This window comes from Accipiter gentilis, chromosome 2 (genome assembly GCF_929443795.1).
Source record: "Accipiter gentilis chromosome 2, bAccGen1.1, whole genome shotgun sequence".
NCBI lineage: Eukaryota > Metazoa > Chordata > Aves > Accipitriformes > Accipitridae > Astur > Astur gentilis.
The window spans coordinates 18,154,639-18,178,695 of NC_064881.1; the positions used below are offsets into that span (position 1 = coordinate 18,154,639).

The 24,057-nt window shown below is 39.9% G+C and overlaps 1 protein-coding gene across 4 annotated transcripts in view; it reads left to right on the plus strand.

Moving 5' to 3' along the window:
- SULF1 (sulfatase 1) overlaps window positions 1-24,057 on the plus strand; it is a 121,212-nt gene that overhangs the window by 4,064 nt on the left and 93,091 nt on the right. For all 4 annotated transcript variants that reach the window (XM_049825937.1, XM_049825922.1, XM_049825929.1 and 1 more), the window contains 2 exons: window positions 18,173-18,243; window positions 20,474-20,571. The gene's annotated coding sequence lies outside the window, so the exon portion shown is untranslated. The remainder of the gene's footprint in view (window positions 1-18,172; window positions 18,244-20,473; window positions 20,572-24,057) is intronic.

Sequence of the window (24,057 nt, forward strand, 5' to 3'; positions counted from 1 at the left end):
GTCCCGTGACAACTCTGCGGTGACACAGAAAGAATCCAATTAGTGGCCACTCCTGCTGTTGATACTAGATCTGTCCTAAAAAATTTCCACCATTACCACCCTCATTGTAATCCCATCCACGACACTGATAATGGGATCAAGAGAGTGCTTTCAAAATGCCTGTTTAAATTTTAACTGCTGTCTTAGGTGATTTTGAGGATATTAAATTAGAAGGCATAGCACAGCTCACAAGAATAGCACAGCTCACAAGAGAGCTACGTGACACCCAGTAGTTGTCTGTCTTATACTAGATTTTCCTAACACCTCCATCACAGGTAGAGCTGCTGTAAGGGGGCTGCAGATGGAGTAGGGGGGCTGTATGTACATAGCGAATGATCCATTGAGTTGCGGCCATCCCTGCACTGCAATTACCTGTAGGCTTTGTCCCTACGCAGCTACACGTATGGAAAGCAGTGGGAGAAGGGAGTGGGAGGTGATACAGTCCCCTTTGCTGTGCCCCAGCAGTGGCAGCAAGTCAGCCTGCTTCTCCCTTTAACAAGTCCTAAATCATCACTCTGCTTTCCCAGCTGGACCAGCAACAAAATATTCTGCCCCCGCCCCTCTCTTTTCCCCCCCTGTCTTTCATTTTTCATGCTCCAACAATAATTCACCATTTCCATATGATCAGAGTGCAGCAACTCCCGTTGTTCCTACCAAGCAGTGCACGTTCAATACTGTCGTGTGGTTGTAGAGGACACTCTAAAGTGGAAAGGTTCAAGGCCTTCACCAGCGCTACCTCAGAATGCAACACAGCAATATATGAATTGCCAAACCAGACACTTTAGAGCTGAATTATTTTAGCATATTTCAGTTATGTCAGTAGACTCCTTTTGAGAGCCCCTGCAAGAGCTTTGCTTTAGTATTGCTTGTTCACGCTCAAAATTTATTGTTAACTAGTAAGATTAATTCCTTTTTAATTTTTGCTGTCTTAAGACTTTTATTTTCTGAGGAAAGTAATACTTGTTTCATACTCTGGTTTATGCATTGCACACAGCAGATTTGCTATCAGTGATTTCCCAGAACTTTAATTCCCACTTTCAGAATCTGCTTAAAAGGTCTGGTAAGCCTTTGTTACTGTGTGTGCTCTATTAATCCTGGAGTTCTGAGCCTTCATAGCCCTAAACATCCCCAGTGATTTGGTTACAGTGAAACATTTTTGTAATAGTTGACCTTTTCACCCAAGATTTTGTCATGAATTTCTTAAAATTTTGGGTTTTTTTTATTTTATGGCAAAAATTAACTTACAGCTGCAGTTGACTATAATTCTACCTTGTAATTTTTATAGCTCCCTGCAAAGTTGATAGTAGTGCTGGAACTCCAAACTCCACCATCATGTTCTGGAAGATTTCTAGATATGGTACAGTGCTATGGAAATCCAGACTGATTTATAGATCAATGCTAGATTATCTGCAGAATGTTTCATGGAGTTTCTAAATGGAAGCAAAACACTGAAAGTCAATAATTTCGTGTTCTAGAAAAAATCTTTCCTGATGCTGTCTGAGTGTAATTATGGCACTGCATGTTGCCATTTCTCTATGATGTGACTCTAACCCATCTTAGCAAGGAAAGGAGCTGCTCCACAGCAGCTGTATTTTTGTGGTGCTTCACAGGAGGTGAACTCTGTTTGGAAAGCTCACAGAGAAGATGGGGAAGCTTTTGGCACTAGAGTTCTGGAGAATAAATGTAACAGGGAGCTGAACATAGGGATTGTTTTTCTCAAAAGCATCCATTAAAACAGAATAGTGGTCTGTTCCAGTATTGTAATTGCAATGTGCCAAGATGTTCATTATTCTAGCATGTGCACTGTTTTGTCTGTTTTCACTTAGAAACAGAAAAATGCATTACCAAGCCCATAAATGTCTGCAGAACTGCCAACTCTCCTGACTTTTATCAGTAGTCTCATGATATTTCGCCTCTTTTGTAAATCTTCGAGTGTTAGAGTCAAGATATAATGTGAGAAGTTCAGATGTCTCCTTTCTGTTTTTTTTAAACTTAATCCTCCTTGTTGCTGAGGAAGCTGACTTGCATGCAGCTCCAGAAACGTGAAGGAAACTAACGGAATTCCCAAATCTCACTATGTAAATGCATGCAGACTTTGTGAATAAGGTGAGTTTGTGTGTGTCACACCTGGCAATTAAAACCCCCCTTTTTTCCCCTGAGGTTTACCGTAATCACATCCCTCCAAAATTTCTGATCATTTGTCTGATAACTCCCATTTTTTAAAGACATTTTACTGCAACAGGGGGTGAGTCTCCATGACTCTTCTCAGCCAGTGGAATACCTTGCTGCCCTAGAGAAACCCATCCTTGATGCTCCCATGCTCTGCATCCAGCGGTGTGTTCCCATCTCCTCCCTCGTGCCAGGTTTGGCTCTTGGCTCACCTCCTGGGATGCTGAACGAACTCACCGGAGCAGCGGGAAGCTGCGTTGGCTGCCTGCCTAGTGAGTTGGTTCAGCTCAGCGAGCGGACAGAGGGTTCACATGGTGCAAGGGGAGCGGTTGGAGCTGGTGGCTTGGGGTGAGGGGGAGAAACGTGGCCACCCCTTTAGGGGGGTGTGAGCTGTCAGATCCCTCAGCTACCTGGTGACACCTCACCCTGTGAACCGGGGCACTGTGTGTGTCTACAGGAGAAGGTGTGGTAATAGGCATGCGACTGTACCAGTGTCACCATGAGCAGAAGGCTAAATGTGCACTTTTAATGAAAGCCTATCCTTTTTTATGGAGAGGATTGCTGCAGTGTCACTCAGAATATGGAGAGGCCCCGCTTACTGCTTCTGACTTTTTAAATCAACAACCAGGCTTTGGAGAGAAGCTAATAAGAAGTGTGGGGAGAAAAGAGGAAAGAAACGCAAGTGCCTGCTGAGCTGCTGTTTTAAAACCATGAATGAGATTCTGAGGGTGGGACCCATTCTGCATAGCCAAGGCACTTGAGGTGCCCCTGGGTCTTAATTACTTATACAGCAGCTACCTAAAGGCATGTTTTCTCACTGATCAATGAAGAGAGTCCCTCTGAAGGCCTGCAGGCATTGTGGTTAGGCAGGCAGGATTTCCTCTTGGAAACCTTGAAAGGCACCTGCCTCTTTCAGTTGCACATGTAGGGATGGAGCTTACCCAGTTGCTTTACAGGAATTGCTAAGGACCTTAAGCTGGAGGGACTTGATATCTCCTTGAGTTTCTTGGTTGGCCCACGGATGAGCAATGCCATGGATAAACACTCTTTGTGTTTGAACAGCTGTGAGGTAATTCCTATGCAGCTCTTCAAGGTGTCTCCTATACCTTCCACAGAAGAAAGTAAGAAGCAGGCCTTTCATTTGCAGAGCAGGAGCTGCGATTCACTTGAAGAGACTAGGATGCTCATTTTAGATTAAATGTAATTGTGGTACTGACTGTAGAAATGGAACACTGTACTCCTCCAAAGTGTCATCCATTTCAGTGCTGGGTTATGCCGACAAGAAAAATGCATAGCCTTTTCTTTGTAAAAAACACCCACTGTTGTTCCTTGAAAGAATGTGTCAAAGGCCCATGGGGCAGATAAAGCTTAGGGGGATCAGAGATGTTGTTGGTGCCTGCAAGCACTAAAGGTGTAGTGAGGAATAACGGATGATCTTACAGGGGTGTGAAGTTGGACAAAGAGTGGAAGAAAGACAACTGACAAAGATTCAGTACCCATGTTTCTGGATTTAGCTATGCTAGATCTTTTGAGGATTATCTCCCACTGACTTGGCTGCCTCAGGGCATGCCAGTCACAAATTAGAGAACAGTAGTGCAATAATAAACTGAACATGCTGTAAATAATCAGTACAGGATACCTTTTAACCATCACTTTTTCCAAGGACTGCAAAAATGCTAACAATAGTAGATTTTAGAATAATATTTGGGGTTTGGTAACTTGGTAGCAATAAAGAAGTATGCATTAAGCCAACCTTTGTAGTAATTTTTAGCAAAGTTTCACTTGGTGTCATTCCCCACTATTTTATTGCAGAGAATTTACCTTGTTGTTATCTATTTTACATCTAGAGCCAATTTATGAACTGAGGCTGTAACACTATCTGCTTGGCCACCATTGTGTAGGATTTAGGGAGACCATTACCATACTTAGACCAATAAAAATGTTCTGAAGTTAACACAGGTTTGTCTGCCAAGCACTCTCGTAGTTTCTTTTATCTCTGTATCAGTAGAGGGTTGGCATTCCTTATCTCACTGTAAACTTCAGTCCATTGCTGGAACATAAGCTCACAGAGGAAGGCTTCCTAGGCTCTACTGCTCTGCAACTCAACTCCTAAGTGCAAAAGGCTGCTGAGTTAGTTTTTTGGTTTCCTTCTGCTTGGTATGGAGAATTCCTCTAAAGCATGGACCCTCAGAAGTGAGGAATGGTAAAATGAAAAGACTTTGAGGTATGCATAGTCAGAGATCACCAGGCTCCTCAAAAAAGTAACAAATAGTTCAACATAGGAAGATGCGCAGCAACAAAGAGGTGTTCAAACTAGTACGTCTCGTTTTTAGGTTTCTTCCCTCCTGTGCAGCTCACATCTAATTTCCCCTTTCACTAAATTGCTCTGCAAACTTTTCCTCTCCACAAATATTGCACCTTTTTGCACCTCAGCAACTTGTGAGGGGTTTGAGATGCAGTATAACCATATCTCAAGAAATAGGTCTGTGTTACAGGTACTTGTTTTGGTCTTGGGTACCATGGATACCTTTAGCAAAAAAGAAGTCAATCAAATCCTGTGAATCCTTTAGAGCGGATAATAGTTGCCAGTGCTGGAAGAAAATGGTCTCCAAAAGCCAGGTAAAAGAAGGACGTGGCAGCTAGAATTGATGTCCATGCTGTCTTGGACAAGTGACATTGTGCAACCCTATCTTGACATTGTCCATTTTGAGAAACACTGTCTATCTTGTATGTAAGCCTGGAGAATTCAGTGCTCTTTCTGGCAGCTGTACAGCATGAGTAGTGTGAGAATATCATGTGTACTTTGTGTATTCCTCCTGTTGTGTTCTGTGTAAGAATCCTTGTTTGTTGTCAGAAACCCACGAGGTTATTGAAGTGTCATGTGCAACAGTGATTCAGCCATTCTACATTTGCTGCACTAATACAGCCCTATACTGAAGCCTGAACTGTGACTCTAGTACTACCATGACAGTGGAAAAGAGACGCAGACATGTGGAGCACCAGTGGGTTGAATGTGGTAGCTATTTGAACTATTCACTGTTTTTTTAGTCTCCAACCACCTATAGCTGCCAGAACTGCTACTCTTCCCTGCCTGCAATAAAATATGCTGGGCTTTTCAGTTTGGAATTGATCTCAGTAATGCATGTATTTATGGGTCTGGGGTTTTTCTGAAGTCATACCTTACTGTCAAACAACTCATCTTCAGAAAAAGTGTTGCAGTTAGTTTGAATGAGAGCCTAACACAGGGCAGACAAGGTCTCCAAGAATGCCTCACCCGTCTCTTTCAGACACCTTGCTGAGTCACGTCTGGTATGAAATGAGGAGCCCATGTCTCAGCTCTTATCTTCAAAGCTCTGTGTGAGCCAATCTCATTGTTCAAAGAAGGTCTTTGCCCTGCTTCATCATGAATCATCAACATCTACTCTTAACAGGAACAATGTTACTGAACAATGGAGGATGAAAATTCAGGTGGGCAATAAACTGCCATGCTGACACTATAGATACAAGCATCACAAATGAGTCTGAGTGAATAGGCAACTTCTAAATCAGACGGAGTAGGAGTCTGAATCATGGCTGATAGGTCTCCTGAAGGAATGTAGACCAGATTTGGTGAGTGGAGGATGGAAAGAAAATACATTATCTCCCTCTCTCAGTGGCATTTCAGTGTGCTTCTTGCACATACCTATTCATCCTTCCACATATCAGTCTGCTCAAAGGTTTACTTCTCTTTTCTTCCAGGACAAATCTTGAGCACAATATGGCACAATTAAACATTTCTAGGGCATTTACCATGTATCATATTCTATTGTCCAATACGTATAGTTGCTGTACTGAATGTGGGGAGGTGGTAGTGTCAAAGAGGAGCTACTCTGTTTTCTCAGCAGTTTGGAAATGGCATACCTGGAGACCTTAATTTTGGTCTTAGTTTTTTGTAGTGCTGGAAGAAAATTCTTTCTTCCTTAGAAGCCTCATGTAAAATAAAAATCTTCCACTTTGGTAAAGCCACGTATGCCCTGGGAACTGTTCAGCTTAAAGTACATGTACATGGAAGTATGCAAGATGGAAGATTACCTTGGGCACCACATCCTATATAATTTGCAAAGGCTAAAGGTATTGTTTTGCTTTTGCTGCTTCTTATGTCCCCTTCATATTTTTCCCCATTTTGTATACCATACATGAACTGTTTTCCATTTATGCTTTTATCTTTTGATTTTCCTACTTGAAGATCTTGTGTTCAATGCCATCAGGAAACTACTTCAAATGAAAGTGTGGAGTGATGTGGAATAGTTTTAATGAAAGCCAAAAGAATGTGAACTTAATCTGTTTCATAGGAAGTTTTTTTTTCTGTTCTGTCCTGTGCCCTGCTTAAACACATTGGCCTTTTTTGACCTTTTTCTTGATGAAGGTTAAGTGGGAAATATCTTGGCTGCAGCCTTTCCAGCTTAACCAGACTTTCCATAGTTCATGTTTACTTTCCCTGCTATGGGCATTCATGTTTCCTGAATCAAAATTGTTAAACTGGATATTCAGAGAGAAGTTAATAGCTTGTGGCAATGATGATGAAGTGTCAAGCCTTCGTCTCTCATGCCTCTAACTCTATTTTGGTAGTGATGATTTTGCCAGTCCTATTGCTAGAGATTAACAAATCTCAGGAGCAAATCTCTGTTTGGTTAATGGGTTCCTCCCAAGCATCTTCTTTATTGGCGTTAAGAACAAATGTAAAGAATTCCTACACTTGCAATTTATGAACATCGATTGCATTGCTTCTGCAAAAACCTAGAAATGTTGCTATGTTTTCCATCTCTCAGGGCATCTTTTGCACCTACTGTAACATACACAGAGTGAGACAAAGTGCTCTCAGCTAGTGAGGAGGCTATTGCCTGTCCTTGGTGTGCTGGCTTCAAAATAACTTTGGCAGTCTCCCTGCAAAAGAGTTTCAGAGAGAGCAGGATCTATGTCCTCAGGACGCTGCTGCTTTTTATGAAAAGGCTGTTGTGTTCTTCAGTTGTCATACTCTTGAGAGGAGAAGAGCTTGGTCTGAATCTCTGTCTTGCTTTCAGTCCCAGCAGTACCCATGGCAGAATTTTGCAGTTTGGGATGCTTCCATTTGTTATTCGACAACAAATTGTGCTCCATGGAGCTTTGCTATGAGAGACACCACAATATGCAGAGACAGTGTGAGAGCTGATTTTGTAGTGCAGGGAAAGACCAGCCATTCTTTAACCTCAGATTTCATTCTGGTTTAGTTCTCTATTTAATTGAGCCCCCTCTTCCCCTCACAAAACACAATCACGTGATTAGCACTCTGTTCTTCCATAAATAATCTGAAGAGGGATGTTCAAGTCAATCCTTTATCCCTCTGTCAAGAATAAGGAAAGTTACCCTTTCCTGAGAAGAAAAGACACTCTCAACCAGGCTCCTCACAAACATATTTAAACATTTAATATACTCACAGAATGATTACAGGAAAATTCAGGTTGGAAGGGACTCAGGAGGTCTCAGGTCCTGCTCAAACTAGGCTCAGCTATGAGATCAGATCAAGAGCTTTATCCAGTTGGATCTTGAAAATCCCAGCAGATGGAAAGTACACAATGTCTTGGGCAACTTGCTTTGCTACTTGACCTTGTCACAAGGAAGAAGTTTGCTTTTATTCATATCCAGTTTGACTCTCTTTTGTTTCAGTTTATGCCCATTATCTCTTGTACTCCTGCCATGCACCACAGTCTCCTGGCAGAGCCTGGTTCGATCTGCTTTATAACCTCATTACAGGTACTGGACATTTGCTGTGACATCGCCCCAAAGCCAGCTCATCTCCAGGCTGAACAAGCCCAATTATCACAGATTCTCCATCCCTCGACTATCTTGATGGCCCTCCACTGAACTTATTCCAGTTTATCAATGCTGTTCTTGTACTGTGGGCCCCCAAAGTGGGCACAGTGCTCTAGATGCCATGTAATGAGTTCTGAGCAAAAGGAGATGATAACTTCTCTCAACCTACTTGCTATTCGGCTGTTAATACAGCCCAGGATGCTGTTGGCCTTCTGTGCTCCCTGAGCACATTGCAGGCTCATGTTCAGCTTGCTGTCTAACATGACCCACAGGTCCTTCTCAGTGGAGCTGCTCACCAGCCAGTCCATCCCCAGCCTGTATCACTGCAAGGCGCCCTTCCTTCTCAGATTCAGGACTTAGCATCTGTCCTCACTGAATTCCCTAACGTTTCTGTTGGCCCACTGCTCCAGCCCACCTAGGTATCTGTGAATGGCAGCCCTCTCTTGAGGGGATCCACCACTCCCCTCAGTTCGGTGTCATCCTCGAACTTGATGACAGTTGCTTATTTTGCTTAAAACACTTGCCCTCAAGCTGCCATTTTCATTATTTACTTTGATTTAAGTTTTTTCTTGATTTTTGTCCTGGGTTCTCAGTGGCCCTGAGGAGACTAGATATTTATAAAAACCAGTATATTAAAGCAACCCTCCATTCCAGCTTCTAATCTGTTCCTGATATATGCAGCTGTTCTTAATTCACCTTTTAAGAGCTCCTCCAGTCACAAGGAGCTGCAGGACAAATATTTCTCCAAAATATATTCACATGAGATGGTCCTCTTCTTGGTTTTGGCCAGGTCTGTCACAGTAGACACCTTTAAGAAGATCTCTTTCAAAAAAATCTCTTTCCAATTCAGTGGGTTTCTGTGCAGCCCAACTAAACATAGTGTTGGAGACTGCTATTTAAAACATACAAGCTAAAACCATGCAAGAGTTTTGTTTTGAGTTTAAGCTTTACTGTCAGTTATGGATTTTTATTGCCCTTTTCAGAAGTTTGAGAGGACTTTAACTGAACTGTGTGAGTGCTGAAATAGATCAGTTTCAAACAACTGCATCCCACAGTCTGGAGCCCTGAAATCAATCTTTAAAATTTTGCAACTCTTTTCATCGGTGGTATTGTTTCCTCTGAGTTCCTTACTGCTCTGGCAATGCTGCCTTCCCTCATCTTCCTGTTGCTTGAAGTTCCTCCCATAACTTCATTGTCAATTCTCAGTAATGGTGGTTCTTATATGTCTCTGTAACTTTAGAGCTGCTAATTAAAACAACCCAATTTTAGTCCAACATGATGCATGTATTGTCCTTATAAAGTTATTTTAAAATTCTATTTGTTGCTGGATAAGGAGTTAACCAACAGAGCTGAAATTTATGAATTCAAAACATACAAAGTCCAAAGCCATCCTAGTTTAGTGATTATTCTGGGTAATTTCATGTCCCAGTCAGCCTGTCTGATTTCTACTTGAGTTTGCTCATACCTGCCCTCTTAAAAAGCTCCTTGCTGTCTGAGCTTGAGAACTTTGTGAATGGCACTGAACATTCAATTAATTCAATGCCAAGCATTTAATTAGGAACACATCTCTTCTACCAATCTCTGGTAGTATTCTAGTAAACATAATTTTAATTTCTTCTGCCAGAGTTTTGGGGCAAAATATCTGAATCACTTTTTAGTGAGAAGGTTGTTGGGCATGTAAGAGAGATCAACTGCTGACTTGTACATTATGCAAGTAATGTGACCACCAGCACCATTCAGCCAATTCTTGAATATTTAGAGTGTAATACATGTTTCCTGAAGCTCAGTCTACATCTAAGCTATCTTTGTCAGAGTTTCACAGTGCAAGGAAATAAAGAGAAAGGAACTTTCATGGATTTTTACAGGGTTGTGGTAAAGGGAGAAACTTGTTTCGGATACTTGTTTATAATGTTCAGTATTGAAAATACTCAACCTAAATTTCAGTAACATTTATTTCTTAAAACCTGGTTACTGTCCTGCTATTTTTGACCTTTTCACTGAATTGAGTTGATAGCAAGCATGGTCTGATTCAGTTTTTATCCACCCTTCTTCGCTATCCATCATCTTGTAACTTCTCATAGGTAACCAATATGTGATAGCAGTCATCAGCACAAACCTGTTGTCCTGGTTTCAGCTGCGATAGAGTTAATTTTCTTTCTAGTAGCTGGTATAGTGTTATGTCTTGGATCTAGTATGAGAAGAATGTTGGTAACACACTGATGTTTTCAGTTGTTGCTAAGTAGTGTTTAGACTAAGTCAAGGATTTTTCAGCTTCTCATGCCCAGCCAGCAAGAAGGCTGAAGGGGCACAAGAAGCTGGGAGGGGACACAGCTGGGACAGCTGGCCCAAACTGGCCAAAGGGGTATTGCATACCATGTGATGTCATGCCTAGTGTATAAACTGGGGGGAAAGCTGGCTGGGGAGGGGGGGAATCACTGCTCGGGAACTAACTGGGCATCGGTCAGCGAGTGGTGGGCAATTGCATTGTGCATCACTTGTTTTGTATATTCCAACTCTTTTATTATTATTGTCATTTTATTATTGTTATTATTATCATTATTAGCTTCTTCCTTTCTGTTCTATTAGACTGTTCTTACCACAACCCACGAGTTTTACCTTTTTCCTTCCAATTCTCTCCCCCATCCCACTGGGTACGGACAAGTAAGTGAGTGGCTGCATGGTACTTAGTTGCTGGCTGGGATTAAACCATGACAGTTCATTTTGTAATGTCTCTGAAACTAACGGCTTGTCTACAATGGCATTTATTGACTTTTTAAATCGGTACAAACTAGCTTGTACAAATGCATTGAAACTGGCTTAACGTTCCTCAAATAAATGTAACATTGGACCTACACCAGTTTGCAGCTGTATTGTAAAAGTACCCCCATAGAACAGACGTGTGTGTGACCACTGTCATTTGGGGGATGTTTCTAAATTATTTGGAAGTGCTTTTTCAGCCACAAGAGCTTTGACCGTATAATGGTTGAGGACCTCCTGAGCAGGATGATTTAGACACCCAAGATCTGAGAAGGTACAGGTTTCCTTCTTGCTGGCTAATTAAGTCTACTCTTTGCTTAGCAAGGTGATGGGTCTGAAATGCAGTCTTAGACTCCGCACTTGCAGCTTGGAGCCTCAACAGTGATCTGTATTCTGCACTGATCCGTGATCTCTGATGTCTCAGAGAGATTTCAGAATCACTCCTCCCAGCTGTTGCCCTGTTAATCTCCTGGAGATTAGAGGTCCCATTGCAAATAAAGCTGAATGTGCTCCATAGCATCCCCTCAACTACTCCCATCCATAGCTCTGCGTCTTGATGTAAATTGAAGTAGCCATTTTTAAATGTTAGTTAATACACTGGGCTATAAACAGGAAGCACTGGGGACCTCTCCCATCAGGACAGACCTCCCATTCTGCTGTCTCTGTTAGAGGGTCAGTTACCTTGACCAGAGATGGGGGTATAGAAAATGGAACAGCTGGAAGAACTAACTTCTTAGTTTAACAGAGTGTGAATTTCTAAAATCATGCATCAGGGCCTTGAGTTTTAATGGTGTCTTGATATTGTGCTATCCTGTATACCGAGTTATTAAGGGAAGACTGCTGATACCAGTTTTCCAGCTTTTACGCTTAGGAAAAGCTAACTGTGCAACACAAAAGCTGAATGGAAGAGAGTATATTGAAGTTTTTTAAGATCTAAAATAGCCTTTATAACTAAGAGCTTTTGCAGTCCTTCATATTGCTGGAGAAACTCAAAAGATGTATGTTTTAAAAAAATCTCCTTGGAAGAGGAGACTTAATGTAGCGGAAGCTTGACTCTAATCTAATTTACATCTTGTGAGTAGGACATGGAAAAAGATTGTGTTAGTAAGAACTAGTTCCACCATCATGTTTTAATAAGGGAAGTGAATGTTTGTTCTCTCTGTGCATGTGTGTGTCTGCGTGGGAGGCTCAACAACAGAAGTAAATCCCTGTATCCCTTGCGTTAGAATTTTTAACTTAGCTTTCACTCTTTTGGACATATTTTACTTCAGGAATTTCCCATTTTTCAGTTTATGATAAGGACTTCCATTAGTATAAGAAATTACACAGGTATGAGAGAAGCAGTACAAACTATAGCTCCCATCCAATCCACGAGTTCTTTTGCCTCCATATTTAATCTAGCTATGCCAATATCGTAATGTAAGATATCAACAGAAGAGGATTTTTTTTCCTGAGGAACAAAATTTACTAGCATTCTGTGTTATATAATGTACTGAGGATGCAAAATGTCTCTGGTTAGACTGACAAGTCACCTTTTAGCCTGATAAAAATGTATTCCAAATGATTGCTAAAGCAGTGTTGCTTAAGGATAATGGTGTAACAGATACAAATTCATCCCATAATCCCTTTAACCTCAGTAAATATATTGCAAATGTTTAGTGTCTATTGTGGTAACATAAAGCAGAAGTCTTAATTAGTCTAAACAAAACAAATACATAGGAGAGTTTTTAAGTGTGTTTCCAATTTCAGAAAAAAATTCTCATAGATTTGCCTTTTTTTTTTTTCTTTCACATCTTGAATCAGACATGAGTAAATGTGTTTGTATGTGTGCGTTTTCCCCAAAGCACTGAGAAGAATGTCGTGTGAGAATTATCTTTTCCATTCACAGTCATGCTGCTATTTGGTCACATTTCAATCCACTGGAAGAAAAAAAGAAGGTGGGGGAATTGAAAGCACAACAGAACTGCTTAAATGAGTCCAAACTTCAATGGTGCTGCAACTCTTAACAGAAGGCAGAGCTCAGTTGTGTCTATGGAATGGTTCCACATTTCTTGGGAGAAAAAAAAAAAAAAAAAAGCAATGACATTAACAAGATAACACAAAAGATTTATTACTTATCATTATTTTAATTTCTTTTTCAAGTAAACTTATGCATTCTCAAAATCAGAGAGGCAAAGTTTCCAGCAAGTAGTCTTCCTTGCCTCCTTTCTTGCCTTCACGTGTTTCACTTTCCTAAATTGCTCCTTAAATACTTAAGTTAAGGTCATCTTGCTTTTTGATTCATTGATTGTAGTGACATTGTTCTTTATGTTCAGAAGGCGATAAGGAGTAGTCAGGTTTCAAGTCACAGTGACTTTGTTATTTTAAGTGCTGAAATATAGGAAAAGCCTGCTTTTTTTAAAGCCCTGAGTTATTTTTCTCACTGAAGCAACCTTGTCTGTAGTTTGTGTTTCTCGCTAAACAAAAGGCTGTATTTGGTTGCTGAAAAAACAAATCTGCCAGAACAGTAAGGCAAAGGGAGATGCTGATATTTTATCAACTAAGAAAGGACACACATAACTGGGGGCTTGTTAACCCTCATCAAGTCACATCTAAGAAATTTCCCGCTCCACCTCCTACTTCATGTATTTTGAGTATGAGTTAACATTTTAAGTCTATTTTGGGGCTGCTAGAGCCTCCCAAATACTTAAACTGAGATAGATATCCTTTAAAATGCAAATTATTTGTTTTCTTCTCCCACAATTGCATAGCAGAAACACAGGAATACTTTACACCCTGAGGAGTTATAGCAGTTTGTATAAAAGTCGTTTTTGAGAAATTAAGTGCCTGTCAGGTTCAGGCTATTTCAAGAAGCTTCTACCACCTTTTTGCTGTTTTGAAGATCAGCCATATTTGTTTCCACTTTCCTCAGTGGTTACTTCTACTGGAATAATGATAATGGGAATATCCCCTAAGCCTATACATCTATTCAGTATTGGTACACTTACCAAATCAAACGTTTTGGTTAAATCAAAGTGGGAAAAATTGCAAGTTAAATGTAAAGTGGCTTGCTATATGAGAGCTGAATTGAATCTTTTATTTTAGAATATTATATTTTTATTGTCTACTACTTTGGCCTTATTTTATTTTTACATTAGTACACTTAATGGCCAAATTTTTAGTTTGGCTTTCTACTTGTAATTTAGAAAGCAGAGTTTGGTCTTTGTTCTTTTGAAGTGTAAGAGTTGTGTCATTTTCTCACTAGCTAGCTAAGCACTTGGAAGCAGACTTGAATGCTACAGCCAGTGCATTTTTACAGTGTAGCAAAATAGATTCATGCATCAGGCTAACACATTTTTCCAAATGGAGAGTCAAATATTATGGCAATTTTTTAGTCATATCTACCAAAATCATGATGAAAACTTAAATGCACACAGTCTTGTTTTCTCAGGAAAAAAGATTTATATAGATTAGTTTTATTTAATTTAAGGGTTTTGCTCATAACTGTTAAAAGCAGTATTTCACACTTCAAGAAGGTGACACCAAGAAGTTTTCTTCTGCACTGTTTCACCCAGAAATGGGTAGCAGAGGTCATTTTATGACTGGTGCTGAATTGCCCCTTGCATGTCCAAGTATATTGATGATGGAAGTTCTTTTAGCAAGGAATCTTTAGCAGTAAGTGATAGAAGCTCTTTTGAAATTAGTCTACTGAGATAATCCCACTGAGTTATGAATATCTAGAAGCATATGAGATCAGTTTTAACCGTCACTGTTTTGCAAATAGATGTTGTATTGATCTGCATAGGCTGCTCCATTGTTTTTTTAAACAACAGATATTTCCATTGTTACGGAAATACTGCTGAATGAGTGGTGAAGTCAGTAATGTTCATAAGTTGCTGGCATCAGGTGCCTTTTTACTACTCTGTCTTCTGAATCTATTATGAGCAAGGCTGGACGGCACCATAACGGTGCCAGGCAGTGGGAGAGCTCCGTGTATGCTGGAGCTCCCTTATGTGTCACTAGTGGAGCTGCAGTTCTGAGAAATATTAGGATATATCCTTATTCAGAAATACTTCTTACAGTGCCTACTGAAGGCAATGAGAAATACAAGGCCAGAGGAGAATCGAACACTTACATAAATTGTGGTTGCTTGGACTGCTCTGCAATCATGCCTATAGATGGTCCAGCAAAAAAGTATTGGGTAACTGGAATTGGATTCTCTTGTCCATTTATTGGCGTTTGTGAAGTCAGCCACCAAAACGTTTTCCAGGTCATTGTGTTTTCAGTGAGTTACAACTGCAATCATCTTGCACTTGTAACCTGTATATAGAATATTTAAACCCTGGAAATGCAAAAGCACTTTATTGCACACAGAAATCACTGAGTTCTCCACTGGAATACAGTTGTTTCTAAGTGAAATGGGAAGCTGCTGCCTAAGGACATTCTTTATACAGCGTTGGTCTGAGAAAGTAATGAACATGTCTCTGGCTGAGCCTGTAGAAAGATGTGCGTCTAGTATTTTCCTGTTTTCTGAAAGACCTCCCTTCTGGCAAGAAACTGAGTACGTAAATTCAGGACTGACTCAGAGATGGAGTGAATCACACACAACACTCCCGCAGTCCCTCGGGTCTTCCTCGGAGGCTTTGTGACTGTTTCTTTTGTGAACTTAAATAAGATCATTGCAGCCCCAGGACATGGTAACAGTCATGTATTACCACTTCTGGAATTATTTGGAAAACTCTTTATCACCAATATGTCCCAGGTATGGAAAAAGTCCTGCACATAGCAAACCCTCCTATGTTTTACTGGTTATCTGTGTTATATAGGAAGGATTTCTCTCACTGTCACGCATACACCTACACTCCTCCAAATTCCCAAACAATACGCCATCCAGCAGTATCTAAACACCTGCTGTTCAAAGGCAGAACAGTAAATAGCGATCTTGCATTACAGCATGCTGTAAGTCTTTCTCATCGTGGGATGCTGTTAAGGCTCCATCTGTACCACAGGTTGGAAATGTGTGGTGGCAAGGTTCCTGACTAAGGCTGTATTCAGAATTTAGGTAGTAAATGGTGCACAGAAACCTGAAGAAAAATGAAAATGCTCCTGCAATTTCTTTAAACGCAGCAGCATTTAAAGAAAATAACGAGTCCTTTTTCCACAGAATAAAATTATGGAATAACATCCTCTCTAATGTTAAGTCATAATGAACTCATTTGTGCACCTACTGGAAAGTATTGTATTTTCATATGCTCATGAATGTGGAAAACAGGGATCTGGAAACTTTGACAATGGTAGCTACCACCTCCATGTGTCTTTTTCTGCTCTGTAATGCCCACTAAAGTAAATGGAAAGATTCCTGTTGATTCCAGCGCTATTGGATTCTTTCTTCTGTATATCATCCAATGGTTTATTTCATTGTCACTCTGCTTCATCATCCACTGGTTTTACCCTTTTGTATGTGTAGATAAAATTGTTCCTAAAGACAATGTTTCACTCCACTTGGTGCTAATAGGTGATTCCTGATTTTGCCTTATCACATGTACTTGAAACTAGCGTCTTAAGTGCAGTGGTGAGCAAGAAGGAAGAGGTAAAAAAATCATGGATCTCTCACAATGAAAGGAGAAAAAAAGAGCTTGTGTTGTACACATGCAGTCATCTTATTCATTGTGAATGGGGATGATTTGAGGATTGTTTTTAAGCCTTTTCCCTCTGTTTGATTTGCTGTTTAACCATTGTTTTCTCCATTAGCTTATTTTAATCTTGATGATTTGTTTTCTTTATTTTATTTGCTATTACATTCTTGGCCATTAGAAAACAATTGCCTTCCAAAAGTTCTTTGCCCAATTTGTTTCCCATAACAACAACAATAATAGGAAAAAAATACTCTTTTTTATAGGAAGTTAAGGGCCAAAATCTATCCTTTGGTACTTACATGCAGTCACCCTTTCAGTGCGATTTGCACTCATGTAACTGAAGCTAAAAAGCTGGCCTGTGGATCACAGCCCACCCCTCCACATAACCGCAACAAGTAACTGTAACAAAACATAGTAAGACCATTTATGTTTCAAAATTGAGAGGATAATTTGATTAATCATCTTCTAGTGTTTGCATACCTATCCCTTCTTTGCATCCTCTCGTATGGTGACTGATAGCTAATCTTTCATTGCGTCATGTGCTTGAGGCTTGGTCTAGTTAATACAGTAAGTGGAAAAACCATGTCAGTTGTGATTTCTTGGCCTTTCATTATATCACAGATTTTGCTGGGGGAAATAATTGCTGTAACACTAGTGTGCATTCAGCCAATGCCCCCTCCTGTGGGAAGGGGCCTGGTGCACTCCCCCATCCCTCGCACTGGTCACCTAGGAGTTATTGCACTCAGAAGGTCGGCAGGGCGTTGCTGGCTCCTATGATGTGGTCAAAGGAGGGCTTATGTGGCCATTGGGACAGATAAGTTGTGTTGAGTGTGATTGATTATGAGAGTGCTTTTTTTTAAATCCTAGCCTCTTGGCCTAAGCAATACACATGCCCAAGAGTGCTGAGGGTATCCAGAGAGAAAGGCAAATCTTCATCAGTTGCCCGTAACTTTATGTGACATTAATGGTGAGCAAAAAGGTTCAATGGTAGCTAGTAAGAATGACAAAGAAACCCTTCAGTCTGATTATCCTGGCTATTACAGCACTGCTAAAAAATTGGAAATCGATCAACAAAAAATACATGATTAAAAGCTGGAGAAACCAATCTCTCAAAGAAAGAAAGCTAAAACCACGTATTATGTAATACAATAATAACGTTATTTTTCACTTCTGCAATTATTTCATAGCTATGTATTTTTGTTGTACATTAGGAGTGTTCAATCTAGATTCTGGGCTTAAATTTTCAACGTGAAATACCAGAAGACCTCTTGGTTTTCACAGCCACTACCAACTTGAAAACCTAACAGCACATTGGTTTGTTTTTTGATTTATTAGGAAGCAGGCTTAACTGAACTTACTGGCTGGAATCTAAATAAGTCTTGCTGGATTTCTGCTTTGCACCTGTGGAATCAGCTTTAGAGAGCTACTGCCCTCTGTAGATGCTGTACACTATCAGTATAACCTTTTCAAGAAAAGAATTAAAGAAGAAAGAGAATTGTTGACAAATTAAGAAAATTGCAGTAGCAATGTACTTTGCTGTAACCCTTCCCTGCTGAAATTAGAGGCAATAATCCCAGTGAGGCTGATGGGACAGCTCAAAAAACCATTACGCTGTGCAATGTCTTTCTTATTGTGCTGGGATATATTCGTAGAAATAATGTATAGGTAAATGCAAGTGATTTGTTTGGGTTTTTTCATTAAAAATATTATTAAATTTATTGCTTAGAAATTGTTGTAACTTTCTATTGGTTTATTTATTACAGCAAGAAAAAAACCCTGAACTGAGGAAGAGTGGAAAAATAATGACAATATTTCTTTCTTGCGTAAGAAAAAGGTAAGGTTTAGAGGACCGTCATATTGCAAGTGCATATTTATAGCATAATAATAACTATGAGGTAATTTGTTAAATTCCCAAATACTGGCAGCTTTTTATTTAAACTTACTCAGACCTTCACAGTTCTGGCCAGTGATTTAAAATTCACAATCCTTTCTGATTAACTGAAACAATGAGTCCACTGCCAGGCACTGTATAGACCACTGATTTGACCTGTTCTGCATTAGAGAAGCAAAGGTTACATTTCATTTTGCAGCAGCATATTAGGGGTGTATGTATTTCAGGTTCCTCTATTTACACTATCTCCCTTTTGGGTTTGTTGAGGGAGGGTTCATTCTTTTCCTTTTTCCTCTCCCTCCGTTCTCTGGAAGCTATAAATGCCCCAATTTTTCCTTAGATTTCTTTTTTTTTTGGTCGCAGGTACCCAGCTGTGCATGAAATAATGCTCCCCATATGTGTTCATTGTTCCCGTTGCTGGTGTCTGTGCAAGTCACCAGAGTTTTCCTAATAAGGTTGTGTTTGACCTTCAGAAGTTCTCAAATGATGAATCTAACTGCGTTCATTATCCTCAAAACAGATAGACTTCCTTGCCACTGCCCTTATAAAACAGCTGTAAGAAACAGTAAAGCATGCTCGTTCCAAAACCAAAGTCAAGCCCCAGAGCTGTTCAAGAGTGCGTAAGCATTAGGCAGTCAGGCTTTGGCTGGCCCTTCCCAGAAGGGTGGTGCGCCAGATGCAGAGAGGTCCCGAAGAGGAGCAGACAGACTGACAGAGGAAGAGACTTCATAACAGAGGAAACTAAAGCCTAGAGAGAGGCCCTGTTGACGGACAGGCTGGCTTAGGCAGGAAAACCCTGTCCGGTGGCTTTAGTGCGCCCGTGTCCAAGGCGAGGGTTACATGATGCATGTGCTGACTGCTGGGGTGGTGGCCCCCAGTTCTGCTCCTTCCTTGGGACAGCGCTGGCAGCAGCGTGACAACACAGGGAGATAGATGGCAGAGCCGACCCATCTGAAAACTAACCCACTTGCTGGTTTGCTGGTATGTTTTTGGTTGGCAGTATTAATACTTGGTCAGATTGGTTCTTTCACCTGGCTCCCCTCAACCCCAGGAGTGTGTGTGCTGGCGCACTCTGGAGACACACGCCGCCAGGATGGGAGGGGAAGGTGACGTCTCTTCTGTCTGAAGCCCGTGACTAGACGAGGCTAAGGGAATGTGAAACTACAGCTCATGTCAACAAAATATTTCCTGTCTTCATGAAAATAAATGAAACAGAGCTCTTTTTCTGTCATTGAAACTTTCTCCTGACTGGAGTCACCTATGAGATCTTGCATCTTAATAGTAGCTCAGGTCAGAAGAAGAGAAAGTAGATATGGACCAATTGTTTTTTGTCAAAGGAAGAAGATGATGTAATATAGCAGATACTGGTAGTTACATTTTAGTTGCCTAAAGACAAAATGGACTTCTGTGTGCTGATTTATACATGATTTCATTATTACCTCATTTTAGAAAAGAACAAATAAGTGAATGAACAATTATGAAAGCTGAGATAAGTATCTCTAAAACTGAAAATTTTATTAAAATATTACAAATATTCTCAGAAAATATCCTGACAAGTTACAGAACTTAGTGATGGGCATCTAGCTATTTGAACCATCCATTGGAATCTGAGGCTGGAGATGTAAAAACTTTGTTAGCCAAACAGTAAGACTACACTTAACTTGAAGGTAAACTTGATAGAGCTTGCCCACAAGGAATACAAAAGGAAAGCACTTTCATTTGATTTTGACAGCTAAATAAAATATAGCTTATAATTTCTGCATGGTTATTTTACAATAGTAGAAACTATTCTTTTTTTTTTTTTTTTTTTTTTCTCATGTAGAAGAACATCTGCTCTAAGTTTTCTCGGCTGTATTAATGCACTGAAAAAGCAGGTACACGTTGATAGGTACTTTAATAATGAACAAAACACAAGGAAGTCAGGATCTTTAAAATTAATGTGTGCTCTCTAATGTTTCAATTATTTTAACGATGGCAGCTTGCTGACTTGTAAGCAAGGTAATTAGACATGGATAAACTTGGTTCTTCAGAGTGATTCAGCAAAGTAAATAGGAATGAATAAGTTTAGTTTTGCAAACAAATTCTAAATCCAGCATGAACAGAGCTTGTGTTACAACTTAAATGTGTGATTCCTAGCAGCTCTAAGTATTAATGTGTTTTCCCCTTTTTGCAGGTTTTGCCTATAATAAATTCACCGAGCAAGACATACAGACTTCTGTCCAATGCTATGAAAATTAACCAAGGCACATTAACTGCAGGAAATCTTCAAAGGTACAAAAATAAAATGCTTATTCAGTAATTAATTAAACCAAACAAGCCTTCAGCATGTGCTACATAGCCTAAGTATTATGTCAGGTCAATAATTAAGCTGTAGTAAATCTTCTGGAGGATCTATTCTGCCAAACTTTAAAGGCTCAAGCCTAACCCGAGGACCCTTAACATTTTAGTGAGCCAGTAAATGATTACACAGATAGCGTCTCAATCCAGCGTTTGCTACTATTAACTTTCTATTTTTTAAGACATCCAGAAATTGTATGTTTTGTGGTTGTTGAATAACATCCTGTGAACAAAATGTATGCCTTTCTTGAGCCTATGAAAAGGAATATTTTATAGGCTTGAGTTATGCCAAGATTAAAGTGCACTTTTCCTGCAGAGACAGATATACATTAAGCAAAAAGTAATGGTTTGGAATTTTCCATTGTTTATGTGAACATGACGATTATGAAAACTTGAAGCTAATCTCACTCTATGCAGCTGGTCATGGTAAAGAAAAACACTACGCAAGCTGTCTTATGCGACTGCCAAAGCAATTCCAAAAGATCTGCACTAGTAATGTGCTTTCAAGGCCTGGCTGACTTTTAGGTGGAGTTAGGAGGTCACAGCAAGTTGTGTGGTGACCTTGTGATGTGGGAATTACGGCACTAGGCTGAGTATCAAATCATACATCTCAACTTAACAAATAAAAATATAAAGCCACATGATAGAGCACAGAGAAGGAAGCTTGAAATGCACTGAGATTCATTTTTTCCCTCATCTGTATTATTTTCTGTCACCTCATTTACATAAAATATTTCTGGTTAAACAATTTGCAAATGCATGTGATTTAATAGCAGGTATATGTGTGGTAGAAGTAAATTTGGATTTAAAATTAAGACATTATTAGCAATGAAAGACAGCTGGTATACATCAAGTTTATTTCACATGTGAGTCTGTATAGAATTTTGTTTGGAACCAGTTACTATTTGACATGTTAGCTCATAGTTTATTTTAATTACAGAATTTTTGAATTACCAGATCTTCAGATCTTCAGATAATGTTTCATAACAATTAGAATTAATATAAGACTATTCAATCTGCTTTATTTTCCCTCCAGATATGTGTCTGTATATTGGTCCCATATAAAGCACGTATTGTTTGCTTGCATACAACATATGGATATGCAGGCTGTCCTGTACCATTGATCTAGTCATTATCTCCAGTTCCATCCTTACGTTGTCTCCAAACTTCATCTAAATTTTTACTAGGTTTATCTATAGCTTTATCTATATTTTTCCTAGGTTGCTCTTAAAGCAGTTAACTAGAGTGATCATTTTGGTGATGTTCCCGGTCTACTAAAGGCAGGAAGCACAAATAATCTTATGAAGGACTTTACATTGGAAGATTTCCAAGCAAATTTTTGCAGATCCAAAGGTTAATATTTTTTAAAAAAAAGGTTGGACATTGTTTATCTAACCTGAAACTTTAGAGGTTCACTCTTCATTGACATCATCTGCTGTTGTAGAGACATTTCGCAAGAAAAATTTATAAACATACTTTTTCTCTGTAGATTTAGGGTCATGGTATCTCATACAATGAAACTATAACTGTGAAGTGTATGCATAAATGTAATTCATATTTGTCAGTATTAGGAATGCCTTCAGAATATTTATTATGAAATAAAGTGTTATCACTTGCAGCATGGATAACATACTTGGAGAGTTCCAAGAAAAATGAAAAGGTGGCTTTTTGACCTGAAGCTTAAAAATCATGTCTCTTATGTATATAATCTATTAATGACACTCTCAGTGCAAAGACTTTCCTGGCATATTATCCGCTGACATTCCAAAAGCCAACTTCAGTTAATTAAGTCGAATACAACTTAACCCTTGGGGTCAGGTTTTTTAGAAATGTAGTTTCATTATTGCACACATGCATATCCCAGTCCCAGTCCTAAACAGGCTTTTGGATCCCAGCTTATTTTTGGGGAGTGTAAGAGCTTGAAAAACCCATTTCACTTCATCTGAATTGAGCATGATCTTGAAACAAGAACTGGAGAGGCTTGCATTACAGCATTTCACTCCAGGTTACAGGGCTTAGGAAAGTGAATCTGCATGAGGGATTGATAGGTCAAGAGTACTGGGCTGACCAGTGGTGTCTCCAAGCAAGGAACCTGAGTAGATGGTCAGATGGGTCTCACAGGATAACTTGGAAATTCCCCACAGGCAGTAGATTGTTAGGAGAGGCTGGGAAGCTGGGGAACAGAGACATAGAGCAAGTGCAAGTAGCATTTTTTTACAGTTCACTACATCACCCTTCATTTTACTGTATGCACAATGAGGGCACAGTCACTGGTCTATCAGCAGAAGGTATTGCTGAGTGTCCTGCTAGAAGGCGTACAGCAGAACCGTGATCTTTTTGTAGGGTTCCTCTTTCTCTGCTGTGGTATTTCATTGTTATTAGTTGTCTACACAGGATGCAGACAAGTCATGCTGAATCTGTAATCAGGCAGCCTTTCTCTAGCCAGGATCTTGTCAAGCATTTTGATCTCCTTGTCTAGAAGCTTTTTCTTTCTCTCCTGCTAAAAGGTCACAAGGAAATACCTACCAGAAGTAGGGAAGTCCCATGGGAAAAATCCTCTGACACAGAGGTACATCTCTGTGTTGCATACACATTCATGTTCTGACATGCGCCCACACAATGATTACCTTCTAAGGATCATGTGCTAAGCCATTTGCTTCTGCATCCCTCCCAAGTGATCTCTGCCATCAGTGACTTTAGCTCTATTTTATTAGTATATTCCACTTCTGGAAACAAAACTGATTCATTCTCTACTCTTTTTTCCTCTCATGCTGTCAAGCTTCTTGGTTTGGAAAAGAGGATTACATAGAAGGGGATTATTAGCTGAAAGATAAGGGGGTGCCCCCCTAAATGCTTTTTAGGTAATGGCATTTAACTACAATAGATATAGCTGATAAAATGAGATATTCGAGGAGACACAACTTTGCCCCTTCATTTCCTCTCTGTTTTGTGACTTTCTTGCCCACAGTACATTACTAATCTGACCTGGTAAATGAGTGCCCTTTTCATTTGGTTTTCTTTTCCATCACCCTCTTACACATAAACTTTTTCTATGTTTTTCTATATGCTCCATTGATTAAGATCCAGAGGGAGTTTTTTACAGCCTACCAATACAGTAGAAAGGCTGTGATCATGGAGTTTTCCCTTTAGAAGCTGTGAAGGTTCTGGGATTCACTTTTAGTATATTTATAACCTACCACATGTCACTTATACGAAGCAACAGGCAGTTGTTTGCCTTTGTGGCTGCTCATCCCTATTAAATTAGTTCACACCAGCAGAGCTCCAAAGAGGAAGTACGAGGTTTTTCTCCTTTGTTTCCTCCTGCTACTTGGTAGAAGGGGTTCTCAGCTGCTGGTTGGGTTGCTTCCTTGGTTTTCTTACCGGCATGTTTCTCTGCACTGCATGCCCTAATGAGGAACA